Consider the following 27,577-nt stretch of genomic DNA (forward strand, 5'->3'; position numbering starts at 1 on the left):
TAATGTTAAAGCATTTAGCTTCACTATAAAGAAATTTATTTTTCTCCATATTATTTTGGTGTTTCAAAATGTAAATATTTTGTTTTACATATACTAACAATCAGAATATTAAGTGAAAATTCCCATTTAATAATAGTATTGACTGTATCTTAACCACATAGCTTTAACTAAATCTTTACTTAGAATTAAAATATGGTTGAAAAGAATTAACTTCACTTTTGTACCTTTTAAAAATGTCTATTTTAGCATAATAAATCTTTGCAATTATAATTCACAATCAAACATACATTTAAAGAATCCCTCATATGAATATAGTATAATGTCTACAAACAAGAAACAGACAAATTCAAAATATTTCTGAGCCTTAGGGCAGAATTGATATTCTATAATCAGTTCATATTTTTTCCTTTTAAAAAGAAATAGGCCCATGTTTCTTTTTTCTTTTCGTTTTTTAACAACTAGAGATTTTACATTTAATTCTTTAATTTATTAATAAATACAAAATTGGTGCTTTATTATAGTGTCATTCAATCAATAGTCACTTTCTTTCCATTTAAGTATGATGCTGTCACACCTGGATTTTTTTATTTCCTTCACTGCTGCTAATAATATTGTACTTTTTATCCTGCCCCTGCTGTGCACAATTGGATAAATACAGTTTTTTGATGCTTGGTCTGAATATATATAAAACAACCACTTTGAAAAAAAAACATATATATGGTACCTGAATTGCTTTTGAAATCTGATCAAGTTGGCCTCAATAAGCTGTATCTTATCTCCTGCTGAAATACACAATTTTACCAAGTAATATGAGAAAAAAATATTTAAAGATGTGCATTACAAAAGCCAGGGTCTATGATCTCTAAGAAAGTAGTTATTGAAGACAGTTTTAATATGATTCTATTTAAAATCAATCTAACAATGCATCCACAAGGTTGACATTCTATGATTTTCCACAAGACACTCCTATAGTATGACAAACTTAGGACCTAGATTTAATAAAACATTTAGAAGGCAGAGAGAGACACACCCAGAGAGGCAGAGACATCCGCCATTGGAATTCTTATGAAAAGTAATTGGGTAAATTGGAATCAGTATCATCAATCAGTTGAAATGTGAAATTCTTGATTGATAGAATGGACATTCTCTGCAGCAGAACCCACAACCACCAAAGAAAAGGTTCTGAATGTCCCTATTAAAATGAACATTTCACGTTTGAATTGTGCCTTCCCAGAAAAACTGTGAAGACTATTTTTCTCAATAAGTGACAATTGAAGAAAGCTATTTTTTAAAGAGAGAGAGACAATAATTTTTTAATATTTATTTTTCAGTTTTCGGTGGGCACAACATCTTTATTTTATTTTTATGTGGCGCTGAGGATCGAACCCAGCGCCCTCGAATGCCAGGTGAGTGCTTAACTGCTTGAGCCACATCCCCAGGCCTGAAGAAAGCTATTTAATAGGAATAGGCCTTGCCTAAAAGCTTATTTCATATGTAAACCAAATAAAAATAGAAGGAATTGGAGAGAACTCTGAAAAGACAAAACTGTGTCCAAAAATGGGAGTTAATGGAAGCAACTTAGGATTTATTAAATAATTTATTTTCACTGTAAAAATCAGCTCCAAATGTTTTCTTCATGAGCAATTACTGCCCTTGACTGCTGATGTCTCCTACATGCAAAAATTAATTGATATTTTCCATCTTTTAAGAACATCTTTAGTTTCAATTGACACACAGCAAATGCACATATTTGTGAGGTATATCATGAAAGTTCAGTGTATGTGTACAATGTGTAATGATGAGATAAGGGTAACTTGGAATATCTAACACCTCAGATATATATCATTTCTTTGTGTTGAAAGCATTCAAAATTCTCCCTACTAGCTATTTTGAAATATTTAGTTAACTGTTTTCAATTGTGGTTATCCTATTGTACAACAGAAGTCATTCCTCCTTATCCAGCTGCATCCATGTATCCATTAATCACCCTCCTTCCCATCCCGCTCTTCTTCTTCCCTGATTCTGGGAACTAGTATTTTATTCTCTACTTTTTGAGATCAGCTTTTTTGCTTCCATACACATGGGTTGTTGATATTTTAATGATATTATTTTTTCCAATCCATGAACATTGGCATGCTTTTCCATTTTTTGTTTCCTCTTCAATTTCTTTCATCAGCCTTTTAATTTTTATTGTAGAGTTTTTTTACATCTATTTGAAATAGAAAAAGAGGGAGCTCTTCCAAATTCATTCTACGAGGCCAACATCACCCTGATTCCGAAACCAGACAAAGACACCTCAAAGAAAGAAAACTACAGACCAATATCTCTAATGAACCTAGATGCAAAAATCCTCAATAAAATTCTGGCGAATCGAATACAAAAACACATCAAAAAAATTGTGCACCATGATCAAGTAGGATTCATCCCTGGTATGCAAGGCTGGTTCAATATACGGAAATCAATAAATGTTATTCACCACATCAATAGACTTAAAGATAAGAACCATATGATCATCTCAATAGACGCAGAGAAAGCATTCGACAAAGTACAGCATCCCTTTATGTTCAAAACACTTGAAAAACTAGGGATAACAGGAACGTACCTTGACATTGTAAAAGCTATCTATGCTAAGCCTCAGGCTAGCATCATTCTGAACGGACAAAAGTTGAAGGCATTCCCTCTAAAATCTGGAACAAGACAGGGATGCCCTCTATCACCACTTCTATTCAATATAGTTCTCGAAACACTGGCCAGAGCAATTAGACAGACGAAAGAAATTAAAGGCATAAAAATAGGAAAAGAAGAACTTAAATTTTCACTATTTGCAGATGACATGATTCTATACTTAGAAGACCCAAAAGGGTCTACAAAGAAACTACTAGAACTAATAAATGAATTCAGCAAAGTGGCAGAATATAAAATCAACACGCATAAATCAAAGGCATTTCTGTATATCAGCGACAAAACTTCTGAAACGGAAATGAGGAAAAACACTCCATTCACAATATCCTCCAAAAAAATAAAATACTTGGGAATCAACCTAACAAAAGAGGTGAAAGATTTATACAATGAAAACTACAGAACCCTAAAAAGAGAAGTAGAAGAAGATCTTAGAAGATGGAAAAAATATACCCTGTTCATGGATAGGCAGAACTAACATTATCAAAATGGCGATATTACCAAAAGTTCTCTATAGGTTTAATGCAATGCCAATCAAAATCCCAAGGGCATTTCTTGTAGAAATAGATAAAGCAATCATGAAATTCATATGGAAAAATAAAAGACCCAGAATAGCAAAAGCAATTTTAAGCAGGAAGTGTGAATCAGGCGGTATAGCGATACCAGATTTCAAACTATATTACAGAGCAATAGTGACAAAAACAGCATGGTACTGGTACCAAAACAGGCGAGTGGACCAATGGTATAGAATAGAGGACACAGAGACTAATCCACAAAGTTACAACTATCTTATATTTGATAAAGGGGCTAAAAGCATGCAATGGAGGAAGGATAGCATCTTCAACAAATGGTGTTGGGAAAACTGGAAATCCCTATTTGAAACTTATTGTATTTTTGTGGCTATTGTAAATGAAATCACTTTCTTGATTCCTTTCTCAGCAATTTTGTTATTGGTATATGGAAACGCTACTGATTTCTGTGTGTTACTAAATTTATCAGTTCTAACAGGGCGTTTTTTGGTGTATATGTGAAATCTCTAGGCTTTGTTTTTGGTTTTGTTTTTGATTTTTTACACATAAAATCATGGCATCTGAAAATAGGGATAATTTGACCTTTTCTTATTTGGATGGTCTTGATTTCTTTTTCTTCTCTTATTGCTCTGGTTAAGACTTCCAATACTAGCATGATGGAAATGAATATTCTTGTCATGTTCCTGATCTTGAAATTATTTCAACTTTACTCCATTAATTATGAAGTAGAATATGGGTTTGCCATATACATAGCTTACAGTGTGTTGAAGCTCATTCCTTCCATACCTAATAAGTTCAGGGTTTTTATCATTAAAGGAAGTTGAATTCTATTGAATGATTTTTCTATGTCCTTTGAAATAATCCTATGGTTTTTATTTTTCATTCTATTGCTGTGATGTATTATGTTTATCAAGTTTTATACATTGAGCCATCCTTGCATCCTTAGGACAAATCTTATTTGACCATGGTGTATAATCTTTTTAATGTGCTATTGGATTCAATTTGCTGGTACTTTGTTGAGAATTTTTGCATCTATATTTATCTGTCATTTTCTTTTTCTGATTTGTTCTTATATGGTTTGGGTATCAGGGGAATGCTGGCTTTCCCTTCCAAATGTCTTTGGAATAGCTTGAGAAATTTTGGTATTAGTTCTTCTTTAAAAGTTTAGTAAAATTCATCAGTGAAGCCATACAGTCCAAGGATTTCCTGTGTTATTAGATTTTTTATTATATTCAATCTTGTTAGTTGTTATTGATCTATTTGGGGTTTATATGTTCTTATTGTTCAATTTTGTTAAATTATATGTGCCCAGAAATTTATTTTTTCTAGGTTTTCCAAATTTTGTTAACATATAGTTATTCATAACAGTCCTTAGTAATACTTTGCATTTCTATGGTATTAGATGTAATAGCTACATTTCTGATTTGATTAGAAGAATTTATTTTGTATAGCTGTTGGATAAAATGTCCTAAAAATGTATAGTAGGTCAATTTGTTCAGTACTCTTGTTCTATGATCTAACCTTTGCTGATGTCTTTAAAATTTCAGTCCCAATCAATGTGATAGAAAGAAAATGTCTTACGGCAATGAGACAAAAGTAACACCCAGATATTATAAATATGGATAACACCAACCACAGAGAATTTCAGAAGGCTGATGAGGTTTGAAAGACTATCTCCCCAAGGGACCTATACTGTAATACTCAGCACATCAGTTGCTATTAAAGTGACAATCTATCTTAGAAAAACAGAAACTTCTTCTGCAGTTACAAAATGAATATTTCTTTTGAAAATTTTATTCATGCATTCCAAATAAAGAAATTATTTGTGAGAGAAAGATGGAGAATATTTTGTCTTAATTTTTTGGTCTTTAAATAAATAAGACTTTTCATGAATAGTGAAGACTAAGTTGTCTGCATAATCCCTTGCTTCAGCTTACTAGCTAATTTATTTTGCTAATAAACAATACATTTCATACTTATAAGTAAATTATTTAAAATTTTTGTTTTTCTAAAATAGACATTTTAATTTGAGTATGTTAACTTACATGAGAGTAGAGGTTTGTTCTTATATTTTACAAACATATCGTGGATAAAATACCTCTAATGTCTTCAAGTGTCTTTGATAAAATCAAATTGACATACTTAATACTTTCAAAATTTCTCCTTCTATTCATTTTAATAAATAAAATAACCAGATTAACATTGTTGCCTGATGTTAACTCTCTTGAGGAAAAAAATAATCAAAATGAATCCTGGCATCAAACCAGGTGATGAGAATCACTGTACTTCTGGTCACCATGGTGTGTGGGACCTGTAGTGAGGCCACATCAACAAACAGGGAGGCATTTCAGGTTAGCCATTTAAATTGTGAAGTCAAGATGATGACAGGAAATTATTTCATTTAAATTTGGTCAACTTTAGAAAATAATATATATAGGAATGGAAAAACTCCACCTCTACCCTCCTAGGGTCCCCAGCTGGATCCAAGAATTAAATTGACATATGAGAGATTAATAGGAATAATAATACAAATTTTACATGGCACAGGGCTCTCATAAAGAAATGAAGACCTAAAGAAGCAGTTAGAGATATTTACTCATATAGTGAATGGGACAGATTTTAGTAAACTATGAAAATGTAATCAAATTACTTGGAGAAGACTTAAAGGATCAAAGCTTCTAACAAGGTTCACACAGAATTTTCTTGGTCTCCCCTTCTTGTCCTTGAAGATAAGGATGTTGCCTTACCTTTTAGTATAGAGAGAGTGTCTTTCACACGGGAATTTCATTTTCTACATTTAAGAAATAGCACGAAGATTGAAGTGATCTTGCAACTGTGTTTTTCAGGTGCCTTTAACTTAAATAGTCAATATGTCAGAGTGGTATATTTTTAACTCTTTCATATATATTCATCTACAGATTTGTAGTAAGGATTAAATACTTCAGAATCCCAAGTTACCATAAACATAGATTTTTTAAAAGCATTTTAAAATTGCAATAGCTCCTTTGATGGTAGAAATCTACCTTGGAGATGCTAAGTAGTTAGCAAATAAAATTATGGATTCACCAGCCTATTGGTTTTCTTACATAACACTCCTATAACCACCACTGCCTAGTCAATCAACCTTCCCTCAGGCAAGGTGTTAACACTGTAGGACATCAAGGACTCCTCACTGATCCTAGAATAGTGCCCACTACTAATATTTAAAGATCCTAATGTTGACACATCTTGGTTTTATAGTTTTTAAGTCATGCATTATAATTATGCACAATAGTAGAATTCATTATAACATGTTTATGAATACATAATTCTATTTATCTATACAACATAATTTGATAATCTCATTCCCTAGAACCTCTCCTTTCCTGTTCCCCTCCTTCTCCCTGACGGCCTTCCTCCACCCTATTTTGATCCACTAATTCACCCCACCTTGTGTTATACTATTACTCCTGGGACCAAAAGGGATGGGAAAACAACAGCTGTCCATTAGGAAAAATACCACTGTACCCAATTTCCACTTTCAACAAGTTACTGCTTACTAAAATTTTTAGAAAACCTACTTTATGATTGCTATCTCAACTATCATGAAGCTTACATCTTTATTCCTGGCCAGGCTAGATTTTGATCCCAGAAAATCTGGGTCACAAGTTACCCTCAGAATTGAACTAAATGCAGAAAATGATACTCTTGGCTCACTGTTTAATCAAGAGTTCCACACTCAAAAGAGATATAATTTTCCTTGAAAGGTCTACTAATTGATATTTAAATAATCTTGAGAAACAATAGTTTTTCCTAAAAACTTCAGGATCCTCCATTTTTTATAAGCCAGATCTATGCCTAGAGCTTAACCATGACATAATTCTTCTAGAAACTCTCTTGTGGTTCCTAGAATTGGGAATGGATTGCTAAGGGCAAGAAGACAACCAAAAAAGAGATAAGGTTTTTTTAAAAAATATATATATATATATAATAACTCAATATGTATGATTAAGCATTCCAAGACAAGGAAATGGACACAGACTGAGATGGAGTTGAGTCTTTTCCATTTTAGAAGCAATGAGTCCTCAGCCATTATTCCATTTGATGGCCCAATGCTGGAGGAATTTATAAGAAAAATTTAAAAATCAATACAGGCTATGAATCAAAGGCACTGCTCATTAGGCATATTCTAATTGTTCTTCATAAAAACTTTCTAAGTGAATACCATTCTGGCAGTAGCAAAAAAAAAGAGTCTTGAGATTATACCCTATCTCATTTCTAAAATATTCAAATTCCTATTAAGATGATAAATAGCAGCACTCCTAAAGAAATGTGACTCATTCACTGTCTAGCAGGTGAATAATCACCAGATTAAGAGTCCTTAACAATTTTATAGATGTAGTAATGTATTATAGCTTTTTTCAATAGTAGGTCAAGAATTTTGAACCCTGCCTTTTAATCCATAATGCTTTAAAAAGCAAATATAACCCAAGAACATAAAAAATTAAATTGACTTTTCTGGAGTTGGTAAAGAGAATTTACTCACTCTAATGCCACAAATATGGCCACTATGGTAACTCAAAACAAACAAAATATCAGGACCAATAACCTAACCACTCAAGAGAAAAAAACAGTTTAAAATATAATATTCCTAAACCAAAGGCCCTCATCAATTTAAATTTAGTTTTTCAATATCCCGGAAAATCTATTAGTAGTAGCTGACATGCAGGAAGTGAACTATGTGAAATCAGATTAAAATCCATACAATTTCTTTTCAGTGCCATATGCAAAATGGAGCAAAATAAAATAAGTGTAAATAAATAAGAGAAATATTATACTAAACTTAAATACATATCAATTTGATAAAGTGGACTCAAATTTAAAAACACAACAACTCTATAAAGCAGGTAGGATTTTTCTCAATGATGAATTGATAAATTTAGCTCTGCGTTGTTAAATTTGGTGACGATATTTCACCCCAACTTTGAAATGCCAGACTGTCCAGGATCTGCAGACTCATCAGTGGCTCCTTCCAACAAGGCATTCTTTTTAATCAGCCAGAGACTTCACCAACCAAAGTGAGGTCAATAGGTATGCCAGTTCACTCTACTTCCTTTTAAATAGCTCAGATGTTTTATAAACCAAGAAAATAAGGTCTGCTATGAGATTAAATTAAATCAAGGTCCAAGACTCATGGGGAAGAGAAACTGAGATTTCAGTATGTATTGGGGAGAACTGATAAAGGTGGAGGGTTTTTTAAGGTTGTTTTTTTTTTTTTTTTTCCATCTCAGGGGGATAGCCAAGAGATTGTTTTACTGCAGGTGATATGTCGGCATGTTACTTACTCATCACACCTGCCAACCTTGAGAGGGTCTCTTTGTCATTACTTATAACTGCCAATTTACAAGATGGCCCAGTAGGGAATGAAAGGACCAACTGGAACAAATAGAGGTTTTTACCACAGCTGCTGTCTGTCTTCTCAGGTCAGCACAAATCGTGAATTTTAAATAGGAAGGAGCAACCCAAATACTTCTCCTTTCAGGTTACCGGACACCACAAGCCTGAGTGATGGACACTAGCCTCTGCAGTTGACCTTCCTGGAGTGCTGCAGAACAGCTGTTCACGTGGAAAGCTTAGAGGAAAAGCTTGATTTGATCACGTTAAGACTTTCCATATTAATTAGTTCAGAACATATCTAAGGCTTTTCCTTATCACTTTACCTTGAGTTCAAATTGCAGGGAAGATGCGACCAATTAAGTAGAAGCCTCAGTGAAAAGACTCCGGGAGCAGCAATACTGGAAACACAAGGACAATCTCGATGACCAGACTAAACTAAACTAAGAGCAGCTGAAATTGAGGCCGACTTTTGTCTGCCTAGACTATTTCTGCTGTGCCATTTGTCTCCCTCTGCTCATGTTTGTGTGTTTAGGTATTTCAAGCTAGAGGTTGTTCTGGGCATAGTGTAGGCTCATCTGTTCGCCCTGGTCTTACTTTGATTTGACCTTTCAGCTAAATTGGCATTTTGTAGTTGTTTGGAAACTATGCCTTGCAGAGGGAATTTGCAGTAGTGAGCAGGAAGGGTACTGAAGCAGACAAACACAATTTATTACCATTGTGGGTAGCCTGTTGACAATGGAAGGTCGCACTGCAGTGCTGTGAATGCCTTTCTGGGGACTGTGTCATCCCCTAATGTAGCTGCAGGTTAAAATTCAGTTTGGATATGGCTTTAAAACATAATAGACTAACCAAGGGAGCATTTAAAAGTACCCATGTTTGGACTTCTCTAAGCATTCTGATTTAATTGAACTAGAAAAGGACCCGATCATCAAAATTTGTTTGTTGTTGTTGTTTTACTCTACCAATATTTCTCTTTTTCCCATATTTTTATTGGTGCATTACAGTTGAACATAATGCTGGGACTCATGTACATGCATACAATATAACAAGCCAATTTGGCCAAAATTATCCCCCAATATTTCCCCTTTTCCTCTCCTCTTCCCCCACTCCAAGTTCCTTTCCTCTTTCCTACTGATCACCCTTCCATTTTCTTGAAAACTCTACCAATTTTTCCAATGTGCATCTGTGGCTTAAAACCTTCACTTTATTTCAAGAAAAGCATGAGAAAAGCCATATACATAGACATGTTGAGTTCTGTTCTATGAGGGGATATTGGCTGCTGTTTGGAAAGGATCCATCAGCACCTAGTGACACTGGCTCTTTCATTGGATGATGATGATATCCCAGTCCCAGAGATACTGGCCTTGATGTTCTTTACCAACTACCTCATCTGTCAGAAATAAAGTTGTGCAGATTGGGATCTCAAACACAACCTCCCCCAATGTCCATAGCATGCATTTTATTTATATGTATATGTATATGTATGTGTGTGTGTGTGTGTGTGTGTGTGCTCCTGACATGTTAGCACATGAAGTGCCTGAAATGCATGTGGTATGTATACCAATGTTTTAAAACAATAGTGTTGTCTGATGAAAATTCAGTCTTGAGTGAATCCTGCTGAAGGAATACCATGGTGATCATTATCGCACTAATGGCCTTTCAAAAGTATAAATCTTCTCTAATTTGGCCTTAAATTCCCTTTTAAATTTGGCATTAAAGAGATCCTTCTGTATCTAAAATTTGATATTCAACCACAGTAAGGAAGGCTCCAGTTTTTAAATTGACACAATTTCTTTGATAAAGTAAAGGCTGTCAAAATTATATGTAGAAGCCCTAAGGCAGGAGGAAAGATACTTTCCATCTTGGTGGTAAATAAAGTTCTTGACAGACAGTGTCTGAGTGAAGGAAGAGAGTGGTCCAGCTGGCAATCTCCTGATAGTCATTCTTCGGCATGATGAAAGAAGGATTAAAGAAGGGGGCACATAATTAGCTTTCATCAAAGTGTCATGACAGAATCTTCCCCTCCATGGGACTAGCCTTACGGAAAAGATTATTATACCCAATGCCATTCTATAAATTGGTTGCATTATGCAGCCTATGATAAAAAATGTTTGACATTCCATGAAGCCTAAATCGAAAAAGCACAGCACATGAATTATGATTTAAGTGGCAAAGCAACCTCTTGGGAAGAGAGCAGTTTTGTCCATGAAAAGCAATTCAGCCTCTGCAATTCCTCTGTGTTCCAAGTTTCAGTGGGCTGACAAATAGGAAGTGGTGAATGATTTACTTTGTTGCAGGCTATACAACATGAGATAAGAATTAGAATTGATATTGGATATTGACTCATTGTTCTCAAAAAATAATTTGACCTTCATATTAGTGTAGTCAGTATGAAACTTGGCACTAGAAGTTATGACTTCTGACTCCAAATTTTCAAGTAAGTAATGGTGAGCAACTAACTTTCTCCAGATCTTCTTTTGTTGCCTGTTAGCAATAGAATCCTATTCATTCATTTGTTGGTTTAGTCCATAAATATTCATTATTGCCTATTCATTATTGACATACAGAGATAAATAATAGATATAAACTGTCTACAGTTTATAACCAAGACAATTAAATAAATATTGACTATTCAGTGTCATTAATGCTATAGTAGAAACATACAAAGTGGGTAAGAAAGAGACTAATTTGTTCAGGGAAGGGAGTTGGGAGCCAGTGTAGACTTCAAAGAGGAAAAAATTTTTGAGCAATGCCATGAGAATATAGGTCCACACTAGTTTAATACTGTGGTCTTAATCTAAAAATAAATAGTTCAATAATTCCTATGGTTTAAATGTTTCCCCCAGGATTTAGAAACTTAATCCCAAAATTCATATGTTAATGGTATTTGGAGGTAGGACCTTTGGGAGGTAATCTGGATTAGATGAGGTCTTGAGGGTGGGACCCCCCATGGCGGCATTAGTGGCTTGATAAGACAGGGAGGAGAGACCCAGCTATTGTGTTTATTCTGTCTTGATATATCCTGTCCCTTACTACACTATGATGCAGGAAGAAGACCCTCACCAAATGCAGGCACCATGCTCTTGGACTATCCAAGAATTTTGCCAAATGAACTTTATAAATTACCCATCCTCAGATATTCTGTTAAAGCAACAAAACTGGAATATGAAAGTAACAAATGGATTTGTATGGACCAAAGTTTGTCTCTTCTTTATGTAAGTTCAAGAGTTTTCCCATAAAACCCATGAGTCCTATATGACACCAGCAGTACCACAGAATAGTATGTTAACCATCTTATTACCCTTTCACGGTACTGTGCCAGGCCCCCTCCTGGAAAGTACCATGACGTCAAAGTCCTTCAATTCAACAGTGACTGAATACCTCCCACATGCTTGACTTTTTACTACGTGGTGGGCAGACGAGAAAGAATAAGACATAGCTCTGCCTTTAATGAGCTCACAGGAAGCTTGGAGGAAAGATTTGCAAACAAATAAAGGAATTATAGAGTAATAAACTCTATAATTTATAATAATAATGATAATAAGCTCTATAATAAAGTAATAAATGTAGAGGTAGATAAAAGGTAATATAAAAACACACTAAAAGGAGCACTTATTTTTGAGTGGAGGTAGGGATTTTAGAAGAAGAATAACTCCACTATTCATTGAGCTCTTATTTTATGGGAATGATTTCCAAGACTGTCTCATTTAATCCCCAAACCATTTTTTATTTAATAAAGTTTTATATGCAAGTCTGCCTGAGACCAACATAGCCATATGTGGCCATAATTTGGCACTCTCTCCCCAAAGAGAAGATTCCTAAGGAGATAGTTATATTCATTTCTCAGGGCTGCCACTGTACATTATCACAAATTTAGTGGCTTAAAACAACAGAAATTTATTCTGTCACCGTTCTGGAGGCCACAACCAACTCCAAGATCAAGGTGTTGACAGAACCACACTCCCTCTGAAAGCTCAAAGATACACCCACCCTTCCCTCTTCCAGCTTTTTGCTGACTCCAGACATTTTTTTTATTTTATGGCAGCATAATGCCATCTGCATCTCTGACTGCCTCTTCACATAGCCTTCTCCTTTGTGTCTCTCCATTTCTGTGTCTTATAAAAACATGGGTTATTTGATATAAGACCTACCATAATACAATCTTATTTCAAGATTCTTACCTTAATTATACCTGCAAAAACCCATTTCCAAATAAAGCCACATTTATGGGTACTGGGGTTGAAGAATTACATATCTTTTGGAGGACCAAAATTCAACCCAGTAGGTGGTACTTCAATGGAGTTTTTAGGACAAGTTGGATTTTTTTTCAGAACAGGAGAGAGAATGCCAAGTAAAAGCAATAATAAGTTCAAAGACCAAATGGAGGAACTGGGTTTGGGCAAAGGAAAGGGAGGGGGCATGGGGTCAGGAAAGATGGTGGAATGAGATGGAAATCATTACCCTAGGTACATGTGTGGACTGCACATATGGTGTGACACTACATCACGTTCAACCAGAGAAATGAAAAGTTGTGCTGCAATTGTATACAATGAATCAAAATGCATTCTGCTGTCATATATACCTAATTAGAATTAATTATTTTTTTTTAAAAAAGCAAAGGGAAGTGAGTAGAATAGAGGAAGGGGGCCAGGATGGGAGGAGGAGAGGGAGTGGGTAAGTGCTAGGAGTGATATTAGCCAAATTGTATTGTTATATTGTATGCATGTACAATATGTAACAATAAATTCCACCATATGTACAACTATCATGCACCAATAAAAAAACTATGAAAGGAAAAAAAAAAAGACCAGACAGGTAAAAGAATGCCATGTTAGGAATTACATAAAATTTGTTATACTTAGAACACTAAAACAAAAACACATATGTGGACAAAAAAAAAATAGATGCTGAAAAATGATGTTCAAAAACTAGAGAATGCCAGGTATAGTGGCATGTGCCTGTAACCCAGCTGCTAGAGAGGTTGAATCAGGAGGATTGCTTGAGCCCATCTTGGACATCACAGCAAGACCCAGTCTCTAAAAACAAAAACAACAATAACAAACCCACTAAGTGACTGGATAATAGAAAACCTTGTCCAGTAAGCTAAGTGATTAGGGACATATTCAAACTTGACAGTCATCAAGAATTTTTATGTAAGGGAAGAACATAATTAATTATGCATATGATAAAAGTCGCTGAACAGCCAATATGGAGGAAGCACTAAAGAATAAAAGTCTGTGGGCAGAGAGATCCATTAAATGGCATTTGATAGAGCCCAGATGAAAGAGAATGGATCCAAGGCTATTAAAAGGGGAAGGGGTTATGAAATCAAGTGATTATAATAGATTTGAGTAGTCTTAATAATCAGTTGATGTAGAAAACTAATGAAAATAAGGTGAAAATGAATTTCAAGTTTAGGCAGTGTCATTCATCAAAAAGCAAACCAAGAACAGGTGGAGTTTCATTGGAAGTATAACTAACTTTGTTATTTGCATGTTGACTTTGGAAGTCTTAAGGATGTACAAATGGACTGGACAGTTGAATATACAGAGAGAGCTGCTGATTAGCTGTGTGTGCTGCAATTCTGTCACCCCCCAGAATGCAGAGGAAGGATGTCTCCTTCAAATTTACATCCTTTTTGTTGTTTTTTTTTTTTCCTTTGGTGCTGGGGATTGAACCCAGGACCTTGTGCATGCAAGGCAAGCACTCTAACTACTGAGCTATATCCCCAACCCCTTCAAATTTACATCCTAACAACTATCAATACACCTGGTTCACAGTAGGTGTTTTAATGGCTGTTGAATTAATTTCAAGATCATTCCTATTAACTTGATATCAAAGAAATTACAATAGCTTACAAGTGATCATGCACTGATTTTTCTGATATGTGTGATGTATAAGGCAGGTTTCTCTCATACAGGTTTTTGATCCAAGTTTCTCTATTCTAAGAGAACTGACTTTTCAGAATACTGAGTTCAGACAAGGACTGGGCCTACATAGCTCAACAACTCACTCCTTCTGTGACTGGCTTCTATCTCCTTACCACATAGGGACAGGGGACAGAGGTGGAAGTGGGGGTTTGGTGCTACCCATACCAGAAATGGCTTTCTTGGCTTAGATAAAAACCTATTGCTTCTGCACCTAAGCTCTGGTCTTAAAGTTAACATTAATTTCACCAAAAATATCATTAATTTTGTTAGCATGTGCAAGGCCCTGAATTCAATCCCCAATACTGCAATAAATTAATTAAATAATTAATTAATTTAAAAATTAACTTCATAATCTCATCTGCCCAAATCCTGCATGTTATTGATTTCCAAACTTTCAACAGACATCTTTATGATCCTTATTTTCTCTAAAACAAAATTGACTTGTTCCTCATACAAGTTCTTTAAAGATTCCACATTAAACAAAAAGTGTTATTAATTTTCTATTTTTTTCATCTGTGGGAGAAAAATTATTTCTGTTTTTTGTTTCATATACATCTATAGTTGAACAGAATAGTCTTTATTTTACCTGATTTAAAACATTATTAAAATAACTAAGTTAATGTGCGTATATGAAAAACATTGAAACATGAACAAAACAAAGTATTTCTTTAAAAGAAATCTCCTATAATCTTCCAGGAAAAAAAAATTGGGGAGTTGACTATCTAGAGAGATAGTCCTTTTGTTCTTTCTCTTTATATACTAATAAGGTTATACCTTAAGTCTATTTTATAAGTTCTGGTGAAATATAGTTCCATGTCATAAGATATATTTTAGCATTATTTTATATAACTTAATGTTAAATTTCTGTATTGAGAAAAGCACAGTTCACAGGGCACCATGGCACAGGCCTATGATCCCAGCATCTTCAAAGGCTGAGGGAGGACATCCAAGTTCAAAGCCAGCCTCAGTAACTTAGGGAGGTCCTAAAGCAATTTTGTGAGACCCTGTTTCAAAATAAAATATAAAAAGGGATGAGGATATAGCTCAGTTGTTAAGGGCTCCAGGGTTCAATCCCTGGTACCAAAAGATTAACAAACCACAATTCACTTTATCAATATCTTCCTTTTAGGCATTTAGACTATTTCCAGTTTTATACTATTCTAAACATTGTTTTGAACATTCTTGTAGCTTAATCTTTGTGAATATTTCTGACAGTTTCATATAATATATTCTGAAAATTAGTATTTTTTGTTTTTTGAATTGCATAAAATATGTGTATGTGATTTATTTAATCTATAAAACTTGTACACAAGAACTCATAAACCTCTTGCAATAATTCTTTGCAAGTCAAACACATCTGTAGATCAGATGTGTTCACAGTGTTCATCATTAACCAAATTGTACTGTAATTTTAATGAGCAGAGAATTAGATAATTTGGTTTCTAGAGAAGACTATCACTAAATTCAACAGATGAATGTATTTCTTTTTTAAATCTCCAGGGAACATTATTAGTAATATTTTCTTGTATAATTACTCACTGAAGATCTTTATTTCAATGACTTTGATGTGGGATTTAAAATTATTCCTTACTAGGCATTCTTTTTATTCTATTGTGTAACAAATTAAGGCTTTTTTGTAATTTTTTTTTCATTTGTTCTAATTAGTTATATACATGGCAGTAGATGCATTTTGACCTATCCCACGTAAATGTTTTGAGACATTTTGCCAGATTTTTCACAACTTCTATAAATGAACAAGTTCGTCATCATTATTTAAAATACCTGACAATGTAATATGTACACTGGTATTTCTATCAGCCTTTCCCAATTCTACCAATTTCCACCCTGTTCTAGGTTCCAGAAGGCTGAACCCTAAGGATCTCAGGGACCAGTCCCCTGGCTTCTACTTGAGTTTGGCCAGTGGAAGAATACAACAGGAGGCTGGAATGCTGTTGGAAAGAGAATATGGATTCCCCTCGCTCTCTCCGTGCCAGCCCATTTTGCAGCTATTGCTTTTACTTCTGTTGGTTGTCCCTTCCTGCTGCCACAGCTCTCCCAAAATCCAATACCGCCTTCCCTTTCCCCAGCAGGTTGAGGATGGTAATATGTTCCATGATTATTATAAGCAGAATGCTTCACTGCTCCTTATTAAGCTACCCCTTCATTCAACTGTCTGCAATTACCACTCCAGAGGATGTCATCTGTTTCATGTAGGACCCTAACCAAAACATTAGGACAAACACAAATCTTTAAACATTGAACTAGGCGGTCTATATGAAATGCCTGTGTACTAAAAATGGTAAGCAATTTTCATCCATCCTTCACAATGTGAGATGCTTGTCCCAAAAATGCTAGCATTTTTTTTCATTATTTCACTTACCAGTCTGGTTAGAATCACAAATACTTAGAAAAATGAGTTTACTTATAAAAAAATAATAATTAAGGGTTAGTTTCCAGTATATTGAAACATTATCAAATATGTTTTTGCCACTTTATAAAATAGCTTATTTTAAAAAAAACTCAAAATGTTTATTTATAAATTATGAAAATGTATAGTAGAGTGACAGCCAGAATTTACCTATAATTATAAGTTGTACTATTCTCTAGTTTCTCTAGCTTGCTACATGCAAAGTATGAGACATTTCAGAATTTATTTTTTATTTTTTGTGGTGCAGGGGATTAGAACCCAGGGGATTAGAACCCAATGTCTTGCGCATTCAAGGCAAGCATTCTACCAACTGAGCTATATCCCTAGCCCAACATTTCAGAATTTTCAGTTCCTTTTATTTTATAGTCTTGTTACTTGTTTCTCAGCTTAGGTTTTGCTAGGGTAAAACACATTGCCAGTGTTGGTGATCTGTAGCCTTTTTCAGACATAGGCTTCCATAATACTCTCCACTCACTGATATGCATCCAAGAGCCACTTTCTGAAGTTAACAATTAATAAACAGTGTCACTAAGCATAATCCAAAGCCTTCTGCACACTACAGCATCACAGAGCTATGGAGTGATCGATGCCAGCTAAAAGGTACCTGACATCATGCTGAGATGACTGTTACACTACCTAAGCCTGGCCACCAGACAGTGTCCCTGCAGGAAGTCTTAAAAACATTTTTGAGCAGTTAAGACACATTTTTCTAAAATTAGTACATGTTTAATTTTAAAGTCATTAGTTTTTCTGCCATATTCCAAAAAAATAAAAAGTAATAGCAGAAATTAAGAAGTAGCTGCATTACGTTCATAAAAAACCTATTAAGGCAACACCTGCACGGAGCTGGCAAATATACAAGCTCAAAATATCATCAGGAATGAAGAGTAACACCTTTTCCTCTATGGCAACAGATAGATAGGCAGATAGATTCGATAGAGTAGATAGATAGATAGATAGATAGATAGATAGATAGATAGATAGATAGATAGATAGATTCATTGCCAAGTTGTAATTGAGAGACTGCTGCCCTAAATAATGACATCTATTCTATATCTGAAGGGTTAGGGTTTTCTTTCCTGTTTTGTCTTAAAATAAGTTAATCATTCTAGACAGTACTAAAAGCCCAGAATGGCAAAATAAGATATTAACAATGAAAAGTTGAGGAGGTTATTCATTTGATATAATAATTATCTTTTTGTTGTTGAGTCTCTACAGACACAAGACAATAGACCACAGTAGATATTGACCAGTTTAAATGTAAAGCTTAAATTTTAGTTCTTAAGCTTCTAGAATAATATTTTGAGCAGTATTGATTTTTGTCATTGTTTTTGGCTTTGATTTTCAGTTGGAAAGAGAAAGAAAAGAAAACAAATAGAAGAAGCATGCGGCCATAGTGGTACACCTACCTAGAAATGTAGACCTGGAATTGAACAGTAGTTTTGAAGTTATATAAATTCCAATTTATGCTTCTCCTTGAAACTTTATTGTAGTTCTCTGATGTTTCTAAACTTCAGCATGTGAACCTGAGAGAACTAGACATAACTGAAAAGACCACCATTCTGTGTATCCCTAAGGAAATACATTGATAGCCTCTAAGATTAATTTTTTTTATGCCCAAAGCTCCAAGAGTCTTAACTCTTATTTTTTTATTTTATTTTTTTATTGGTTAGGGCAAATGTATGAAAGATGATATGTCATGAGCTATGTAATGTTTTGAACAACCAATAAGATTAATTTTTATTTCAATTCAGTGTGAAATGCTACTATTCTTAAGTCAAGTCTCAGTATAGTTACAAAGCTAGTGTAATTCCTAGCTTGGTTTAGTGTAGTACTTGAAATCCCAGCAGAGAACTGTAAGAATTATAACAGCAATAACAATAACAACCATTAACTCTGAAATGTAGAAAGGCAATCTGGATACAATCTCCATTCTCTAGCTCCTGCCATAGTAAATGAATGTAAAAGTATGTGAAATTTAGCTTTACTTATCATCTTCAACAAACATAGTATCAAACTAGTTTTGTGCAATCCCAAGAAGTTCAGAGTTTTATAAGTAATTACATACTGCAGAAGGCTAATATCTTTGATGACAAAGAGAATTAAAAGTAGGGGGAAATTCAAACAAATACATAACCCTTTCCCCTAGCTTTAACCCACTTCCTTTCAACATCAGAAATAGGTTGTGTTCAATAGACATCAGTGTTTCAAAGGCTATTTTTAAAAATTTACAAGTACTCGATTATCACCAATGACAATCACTGTTTCCTAGGTGGAAATGAAACAAGTAGAGACTTAGAAAAAATTAAATCAGTCTTCTTAGTAAGAATTCACTTCAATAAATTTTAACTGAGATCCTACTACATGCAAGACAAAAGGTAAAACATAATCCCCAACCTTATGTCATTTGTAACTCATTAGAGGTGACTACAAACTTAAAAATAATAATAAAGAGAGAATAAATAAAGAGGATAAATAAAGAATAAAGATGTTTACTATAAGAGAAATGTTAAGAACTGTATGGCTAGCTGCAAAGGAAAGAAAATACACATTGTTGAAAAATATCAGAAAACTTTATGGAAGTTTCTTTTCATGGAAAATAAAGTTTTATGGATGTGAACAAAGTTCACAAATATAGATGGGCTTTCAGGAGACAGTTGGACAAAAATAGGGAGGAAGAAAATAGGTTACACGCAAACAGTGTTTCACTGCAGAATAGTTTAATATATGGGACCAATAGTTGAAAGATTGTGTTAAGACTTTCAGATTTCATTTTGAAGATAATGAGACAAAAACTGCATGTGCAGAAAAAGTGTCACAGTAAAAAGTTATGATTTGTATCTAAGCAGTGAATGGGAAAAGCTGGTGTAGGAAGAAACAAGAGTTGGGAAGATTAATTACAAGAACAATCTCCATAGCTGGCGTGAAAAGTAATAATGAAACCCAATACTTCAGCCAAGATGGGGGTCAACTGCTGAAAACTTTTGCTGCTCCTTATGACATCAATAGATCTATCCAATGAAAACAGATCTTTGGCTAGCACTCAATTGTATGTCAACATGCTGCAATGCACTCAGAATTAAGTGTGCATGTCAACACAGCTGACTGTAATAACATTTAATATAGTAAGTTTCAAGTATCTCCAAGAGGCTGACCTTAGTAATCTGGTGTCACTAAGAGTTGTTCTTGAGTTGTGTGCTCTGGGTATAAACAATAAACCGAGTGACTCGGAATTGAAGAAAAGTTCTGATGCTCCATTAAAGCAGCTGTTGTTCTTAATTCTGAACCCTAGGTTTAGGCCTTCAATGTTTTTTCTGTTGTTTTATTTTGTTTTTTCCGAAGAAGGATAGAGTGATAATACCTATGCTATTGGAATCTTCCTTATTTTCCAAAGTTGGCTCCTTCTACTGCCACGAAGGCCTTTCTTCAGCAAATAGGCTGAATCTAAATAAGATAAATAGGTGTCCTCTGGGGCTTACAGCGCAGAGGCCTCTGGGCATTACTGAATACCCTCAATTAGGAAGTGTCATTTCTAGGTGGTGACAGTGACAAGGAACTAAATCCTAAGAAAGTGCAATCCAGGCACTTGAATTTCGGGTGACTAATTTGGTTGACTCCATTTGCAAGGTTTGACCCACCACGGCAGGTGAAAGGATTTGATTGAGCATAGATCAAAAATCTCCCCAGAGCTGAGTGACCTTGTTAAGCAACTTTGCTACATCTTTTATGTAGTGAGTTATGCTCAGCAAAGCACGGATATTTTCCATTAACCTCTGAGGCAGCAACAAATTTATCCATTGCTTTTCCCTCCTCACTCAACTCACTCAAATCCTTCAGCAAGATGTCCCTTGCTTTTCACATTTGCCACCTTGCCTTGTGGGCTATGTGAATTAAGTCCCTGATTAAGACTGCTGTCTATAGCAGAGCTCCATGGTTTTTTAATTTAAAGTGGGTGCCTGGAATTCTGTAAAAGAATTCCAAATAAAATTTTAAAGTGCCTGAAGAAACAGATGGAATTTTTTTCTTCTATATCTTATAAAAATATCTTTGAAACTGGATCAAATCAGTCCAAACCTATTTATAATAAGACTAAAGTGTCACGTCCTGTGTTAGGCACTAGGTATATAACAAGTCATAGTTTCTGGAAAAATAGAGTGTAGCTTATAGAAGAAGTTTTAGAATCAGATAAACCTGGGTTCCCATCCCAGCTCTTTCTCTGTGGTTTTGATAAAATTTCTCTGAGCCTCAGTTTCTGTAGGTACAAAATGGGAATAATAGAACTTCCTCCACAGGGTTTGTGAGCATTGGATGCTACTAGTGAAATGTTTCATTGAGTATATACAAAAAGTGAGGAGATCCAAATAGTAGCTGCTTATTGTTTTGTTGCAGGGAGTGATTTAGCTTTGATTTAGAAAATCACGGTTCTCACAAGGAGCAATTGAAGTGAATAACTCTAAGATAACGTCCAGATGATTGCATCAATGGACAGCTCTCCTTCTGCTGCAGTAGATCTTTATTCCTTTCTGGAACTAACATGTTTAAATACCTTCTATTAAAATGAAATATTAGAAGCAACATTTATCTTAATATTATGCTTTACCTGTGTGGACATAAATGATGTCCACAAAAAAATCCTTAGATACATTTTTAATCTTAAGGCAGCAAGAGAAGAATGCTTTGAAACACAGATTAGTTACCTTCCATGTTATTAGCATCTCCCAGCATTATTGGTCAAGGCCAGCTGTAGGAAGACTGTGGCTCAGCCACTTGTGCTTTACAGCACAGCAGTAAACAGGCTGTTTTGCTGAGCCTGCTGGGGAACAGTCATGCCTGGAATTGTTGCTATGCTACCGAAAGGACAGCAAGCTCATGATATTCCCACAGCAACCTAGACAGCATGCATGGAAACCTGCGGGGATTTCTATCAGAGCTCCCAATAGCCACACGGCCATTTGGAAAATGTGTACTTATTCTAACCTAGACCTTGGAACTTTCATGATTAACAAGTGACAAACATAATTAGAGATTGCAGACATTTTTTTAAGTGTTAAATATTTTGTTAGATTCAATCATTTTAATAATTTTTGATGCCATTGGTCTACCATAGCATGTCACATCACCAAAGGCCCAAATCACACAGAGTTGAATAACAAGATGAAAGGAGGTTATCAGAGACACAAAAGAGGATAGTAACCCAGAGGATCTACAATTGCTATCCAAGATGGTAAGGGCTTAATAATTCTCCTGGCTTTACTCACAGCAATACATCCACATGTGTGGTAATGGCCACATGGTTGATTATGCTCTAAGCCACTCCTCTACCCTCAAACCAAGCACCTATGTCTACCTTCATTGTGGGTATGCCCCATAACATGCTTCATGATCACAAAAATGTGGTTTAACATAAAGTAAAAAGAAAAAGTGTTTGATCCTGTTGGATATCTGGCTCTTTAAGCTGTTCCGAATGCAGAATTTGAGTTAGCAATATTTGTCATGAGGGATTTCTCTTTTAACTTAGATTCAACTTTTTATTCTTCCTCTCTTGATCTGATAGATTGTCCTGAAGGCATCAAGCCTCCTGGGCTTATCCCCAATATGCTTCTAGATCTAGTCCATGTGATTTCTATTGCTTGCTGCTTTTATTTTCTCTCTGTGTGAATTTTCCAATGACTTTAATTAAGCTCCCTTTAGTGTTATGAGGTTCTCAGTATCTGATATAAAGTCTTTCACACTTAAAAAAAAATACTCAAATTGGAAAGAGTTCAGCCATAAAAGAGATATGAAATCTGTTTAAGTTGCTATATTATAAAAAGGTCAGCCCTCTAAACAGTTGAGTTAAACAGGATGAAATTTGGGTTAAGCTGTCCCTCTGGGGGTTAGTATGCCCAGCCCATCACAAGAACACTAATCCTGGAGAAAAACACCAGACTTTTTTCCTCTCTGTGGTGCTGGTCACATCTCAGCAATAAAGGGCGTCTGTGAAAGTAAGTGGTACAGGGTTTGTACAGCCAGCACAAAGTCATATATAGCCCAAGCAAAGCTTCATTATAGAAATTAAAGAGCAGAGAGTCATAATGATGGTTGGAATCAAGAACACGGTCCTTTTAATATTAATAACCTTGGTTTTTTATAACACTTTTTTATTTTGTTGCTGTTGGTATCATTTTGTTTTGTTGTTTAATGGAAATATATTAGGTCAAAAAGAGCCCCAGAAGGTAACGACACACTCAAATCAATGAATTTTACTCCACTGCTGTCTACAACATACACATCTTCTCTCTATGGCATTTTTAGTTAATAGAATCTGCTAGGATATGATAACAAAATCCTAACTCCACAGTCCTGTCATACTATCTTCCATAACATTATTCATACTGGCAAGTTGCCCAAGGAGTATGTACAGGAAAGATGATATAAAAGCAAGTAAATATTTTATTACCAGCCTGCATTAAGCTCCCTGAACCTCATGAAAGCCATGAGGACCCTATCTGCCCTCTTGCTGCCAATGAAAAGCTCACCTATATACTGTTCTCTGTCTCCTTTGTCCCGAGCACCAACCTATTTTAGCACATCCTCACAAGCTGGAGAAATCCTGGTCCTATTCAAATAAAACAACCCCATAGAAAAAGCCTATAAAGAGAGACAATATCCATGAGAAAGAAATAACCAAAAAATGGACTTCTTACATAAAAAATACGAACTTCTCTCTCTAACTCATATCCAAACATTCACTGAATAACTACCTGATATATCAGGTACCATTAAAGACTTTCCTCACCTCTCTGGAAGGGTCATATGAGAGAAGTTAGAAAGTAACAATAGTTAGAAGGACTCCTACTCAGTGCTCTGTATAACCATCACCTGGGAAATGGGAGGAGATCCAGGAACTCATGCACAGATGAGGGAGGGAGAATACATACACCATGTGCCTCTACAATTTCTGATGTAGTCTTGCAGACAACCTTCAAGAACCACTGTTAATAGTGACACAGTATCATTTCTACAACTGAGTTACTTGAAGAATAGCAAAGAAGTTTTTCCTTACCACAGAAGTGGGATAGGACAGAAGAAAACAGATAAATAGCAAAAATATTCACCTTGATCAGAGAGAAAATTGTCAGTTTATGGAAAAGGGAAGCAAGGAAATATTCTGAGGGGCCTGAGGACATATATCATAAAGAAAAGGTTCAAGTGTCTACTTAGTGATTTTCCCAAAGGATCCCAAGAGTTCCTTGCTCTTCTAAATGATGCAAAGAAATTAACTTGCCCAGACACAACCTCTCACCTCCTGCCTTGACTAGAGATGAGAAAAAGTCCCTCCTAATTTTTGTTCATTCACCTACCTTGCTGAGGAGAGCAAGGTAGGTGAATGTTCACTTTTCTGTAACACAGGGATTCAGAAAGAACACTTAAATGCCAGAAGCTATTGAAACTGTCTTTGATTCCCTCATGTACTAACTGCCAAACAGCAAATTTAACAAAGAAGTCTCACCATGTCATATAAATACCTTTCTCTGGCCCCCAGGGATTTCTCCAGCTCTAAAGGCAATTAAAACTCTATAATAAAACCAGTAATAATGTGTATTATTATTTGTCTCTTTAGAAAGAATAGCTATAAACAACCCAGGCCCTCCTAATTAGCACTGGAAGAGTTTGGAACCAACATATTCAAGTTGCCTTTGAAAAGTAAATTAACACGTAGCCTGATCTTAGACAGTGAGGAATAATCCAAACATGCATGAAAAGCATCATCCTTACCAAGTAGCTAGAAAAAAAATTGTTATGGTTTAGATATGAGGTGTCCCCCAAAAGCAGTTCATGTATGAGACAAGGTAAGAACTTTCAGATGTAAAATGATTAGATTATGAGATCTTTAATCCACTAATAAGGATTAACTGGGTGATAAGCATTAGGCAGGTAGGGAGTGGTTGAAGGTTGGGGATGTGACTTTGACGTTTATATTTTGTCCCTGGTGAGTGAAGCACTTTCTTTCTCTCTCCCCACCCCCTCTCCTTCTCTCTCTCCCTCTACTCCTCCCCTCTCTATCATGTTCTGAGTTGCTTCACTCTATCACCTCCTTCTGCCATGATGTTATGCCTCACAGACCCAGAGCAATGGAGTTGCCTGATGATGGGCTGAACCTCTGAAACCATGAGCCAAAATAAACCCTTCCTCTACTACTTTGTCAGATCTTATGGTCACAGTGGCACAAAGCTGACTAAAACAAAATTTTGGTGAGTAGTAAATAATTTAAGAACTCAAAAATTACCATAAATATTGTATATATCCTTTAATATATTAAACACCTATTATTGCCAGCACAGCTTTAACATAATGCTTCCAGTAGTATAAGTATGGGTACTTAAATATTTTTTTTCTTTCCAGTTAGCTTATTTACTAAAAAACATCAATGTAGGACTTACTTACTTAATAGACTTATTGCTACAGAACTGTAACCACAACTCAGTTTTGATGTATCAAACCAAAACTTGCAAATGCTTTTCATTATACACTCTAGAGATGCAGTCGGTTGAACATTCACAGTACTAACACGTTCTTCTCTGCTTCCTTTACCCTGGTCATTTAAACAGAGTAAATAAAGGCACTTCATGGGGTAGTCATGCTCAAGTTCCGGGGAAGATGAGGAGCCAGGAAAGACCATGAATCAAAGAACTGAGAAATTGAATGAGCAGTAGACCTCAGAATGCACAGATCTAAGGAAACTTACACTGCCAGAGGAGAACGCTAAAAAAAGATCTGTTAAGACTCTTCTCATCGCACCAACCTACGAGTGAGTAGGTAAGGATATGAACAGCAGTCATCTTCAGAATACTATTACCTTATTTCCATACCACAATCAAACAAACTACTTTCACTTCTGATTCTTAGTATACTATCCACATCTTTCATTTGAAAATTTTCTTCTCAGAAAATTTTAAACTAGGACACTGGGAAAATGGCAGAATACAGAGGTAGCTTCCCTGGCAGCTCCATGGCATGAAACCATGAAGAGCATATAGGCAGCTTCTCGGCAAGGTAGGTGAATGAACAAAAATTAGGAGGGACTTTACTGGAATTTAATACCAAATACTCAGAACAGATTGGGGACTCGGGAGATCTAATATAATAAAATAAGGAAAGAATCTCTAGCACCACAGCTGTGGTAGTGGCTAAAAACACAAACCAAAAGAGTCTCTCTGAATACAGTCAAGCAATAAGGGAATTAGAGGAAACTTCATTGTCAAGAGAACTAGGGCATGTTGGGATATGGATCATTTAAGGATCAGAGTTACTGTCCAACTAAACAGTACGGTGCACTACAAAATATCTTGTATGGGAAAGAAACTGCATCTCTCCTGGGGGCATACAGAGGACAGCAGAAGAAAACATTTTGCAGCCACATTGTGGGGGCTGGCAGCTGGGGGAGCCAAGCTCCTACACCACATAAATGGAATCCAAAGGAGATTCCTGAGGTGTAGTCTTCCAACAATTGCTGGGCCCTGGAGGTGCACTGGTTTAAAGTCTCCAGATCAATTGGTTCAGTGGAGAGACTGGAGCATACCCAAACCTAAATCATGCCTCCAGGATTAATCCTCTCACTCTAGCAACCCCACACTGAGGGTGGAGCAAAGGTCATACCCCAGACAACCCCACCTAAGTGCTGAAAAGGGAAGCTGAGACACTTTTGAACTTCAACGGAAACAATTGTTCAATTTTTCATTGAGATCTTTTTTTTCTTTTCTTTTCCTTTTTTTCTCTTATATTTCTACCATTTTTGAAACCAATTATTTTTCATGCATCAGTTTATTGAGGACTAGGATGCCTGATTAGTATATTTATTTTGCTTTGTATTCTTTTATTTTTACTTTTTTCTATTTTTATTTTCTTTTAATTTTTACTTTACTTTTAATTTTTTTAATTTTTCTCCCACATGTCTGCTTCCCTTGACTCTTTTCTCTCTTTTCTCCTCCTAACAGCCAATGTCTATTATTTCCTCTTTTACTCTTCCTTTAATTTTTACTTATGTCTTCTCTCCTCCCTCCTCATAAACATCACATCCTATAGCACTTTGGTTCTCTCTTTATCCACCATTAGAAATTGTAAACCCTTTTGTAAACTTACTGTTTTAATTGTAGGCAATAACATAACATTTTGTTTCTGTTTATTGCAATTAAACTGTAGACATCTTAGTAGGAGCAATTTGGTTTAAGGCTGTATATGGTTTGCATTGGTTGCTATTATTATTTGTTTCCCCTTAAAGGCAAGGAGCTGGAAACCTTCAGGGATGCCATAAGACTGCAGGGTAGAAACTTTACTTCCTCAGATCCACACTGCTAGATAGCTAGACACACAAACAACATGAAAAAACAAGGGAATAAATCACCCCAAACAAACCCAAGATGCTCCAATGATAGAATCCATTGACACCACAAAGGAAGAAATGTCAGAGAAGGAGTTTAGACTGTACACAGTTAAACTGATCCACAAGGTAGACAATTCAAGGAGTGAAATCAGAGAGAAAATTCAGGAGACAAAAGATCAGTTCAATAAAGGGATAGAGATTATAAAAAGAAATCCTCAAAATGAAGGAATCAATAAAACAAATTAAAAATTCAATGGAAAGCATCAGCAAC

Source organism: Ictidomys tridecemlineatus, chromosome 14, assembly GCF_052094955.1.
Source record: "Ictidomys tridecemlineatus isolate mIctTri1 chromosome 14, mIctTri1.hap1, whole genome shotgun sequence".
Classification (NCBI taxonomy): domain Eukaryota; kingdom Metazoa; phylum Chordata; class Mammalia; order Rodentia; family Sciuridae; genus Ictidomys; species Ictidomys tridecemlineatus.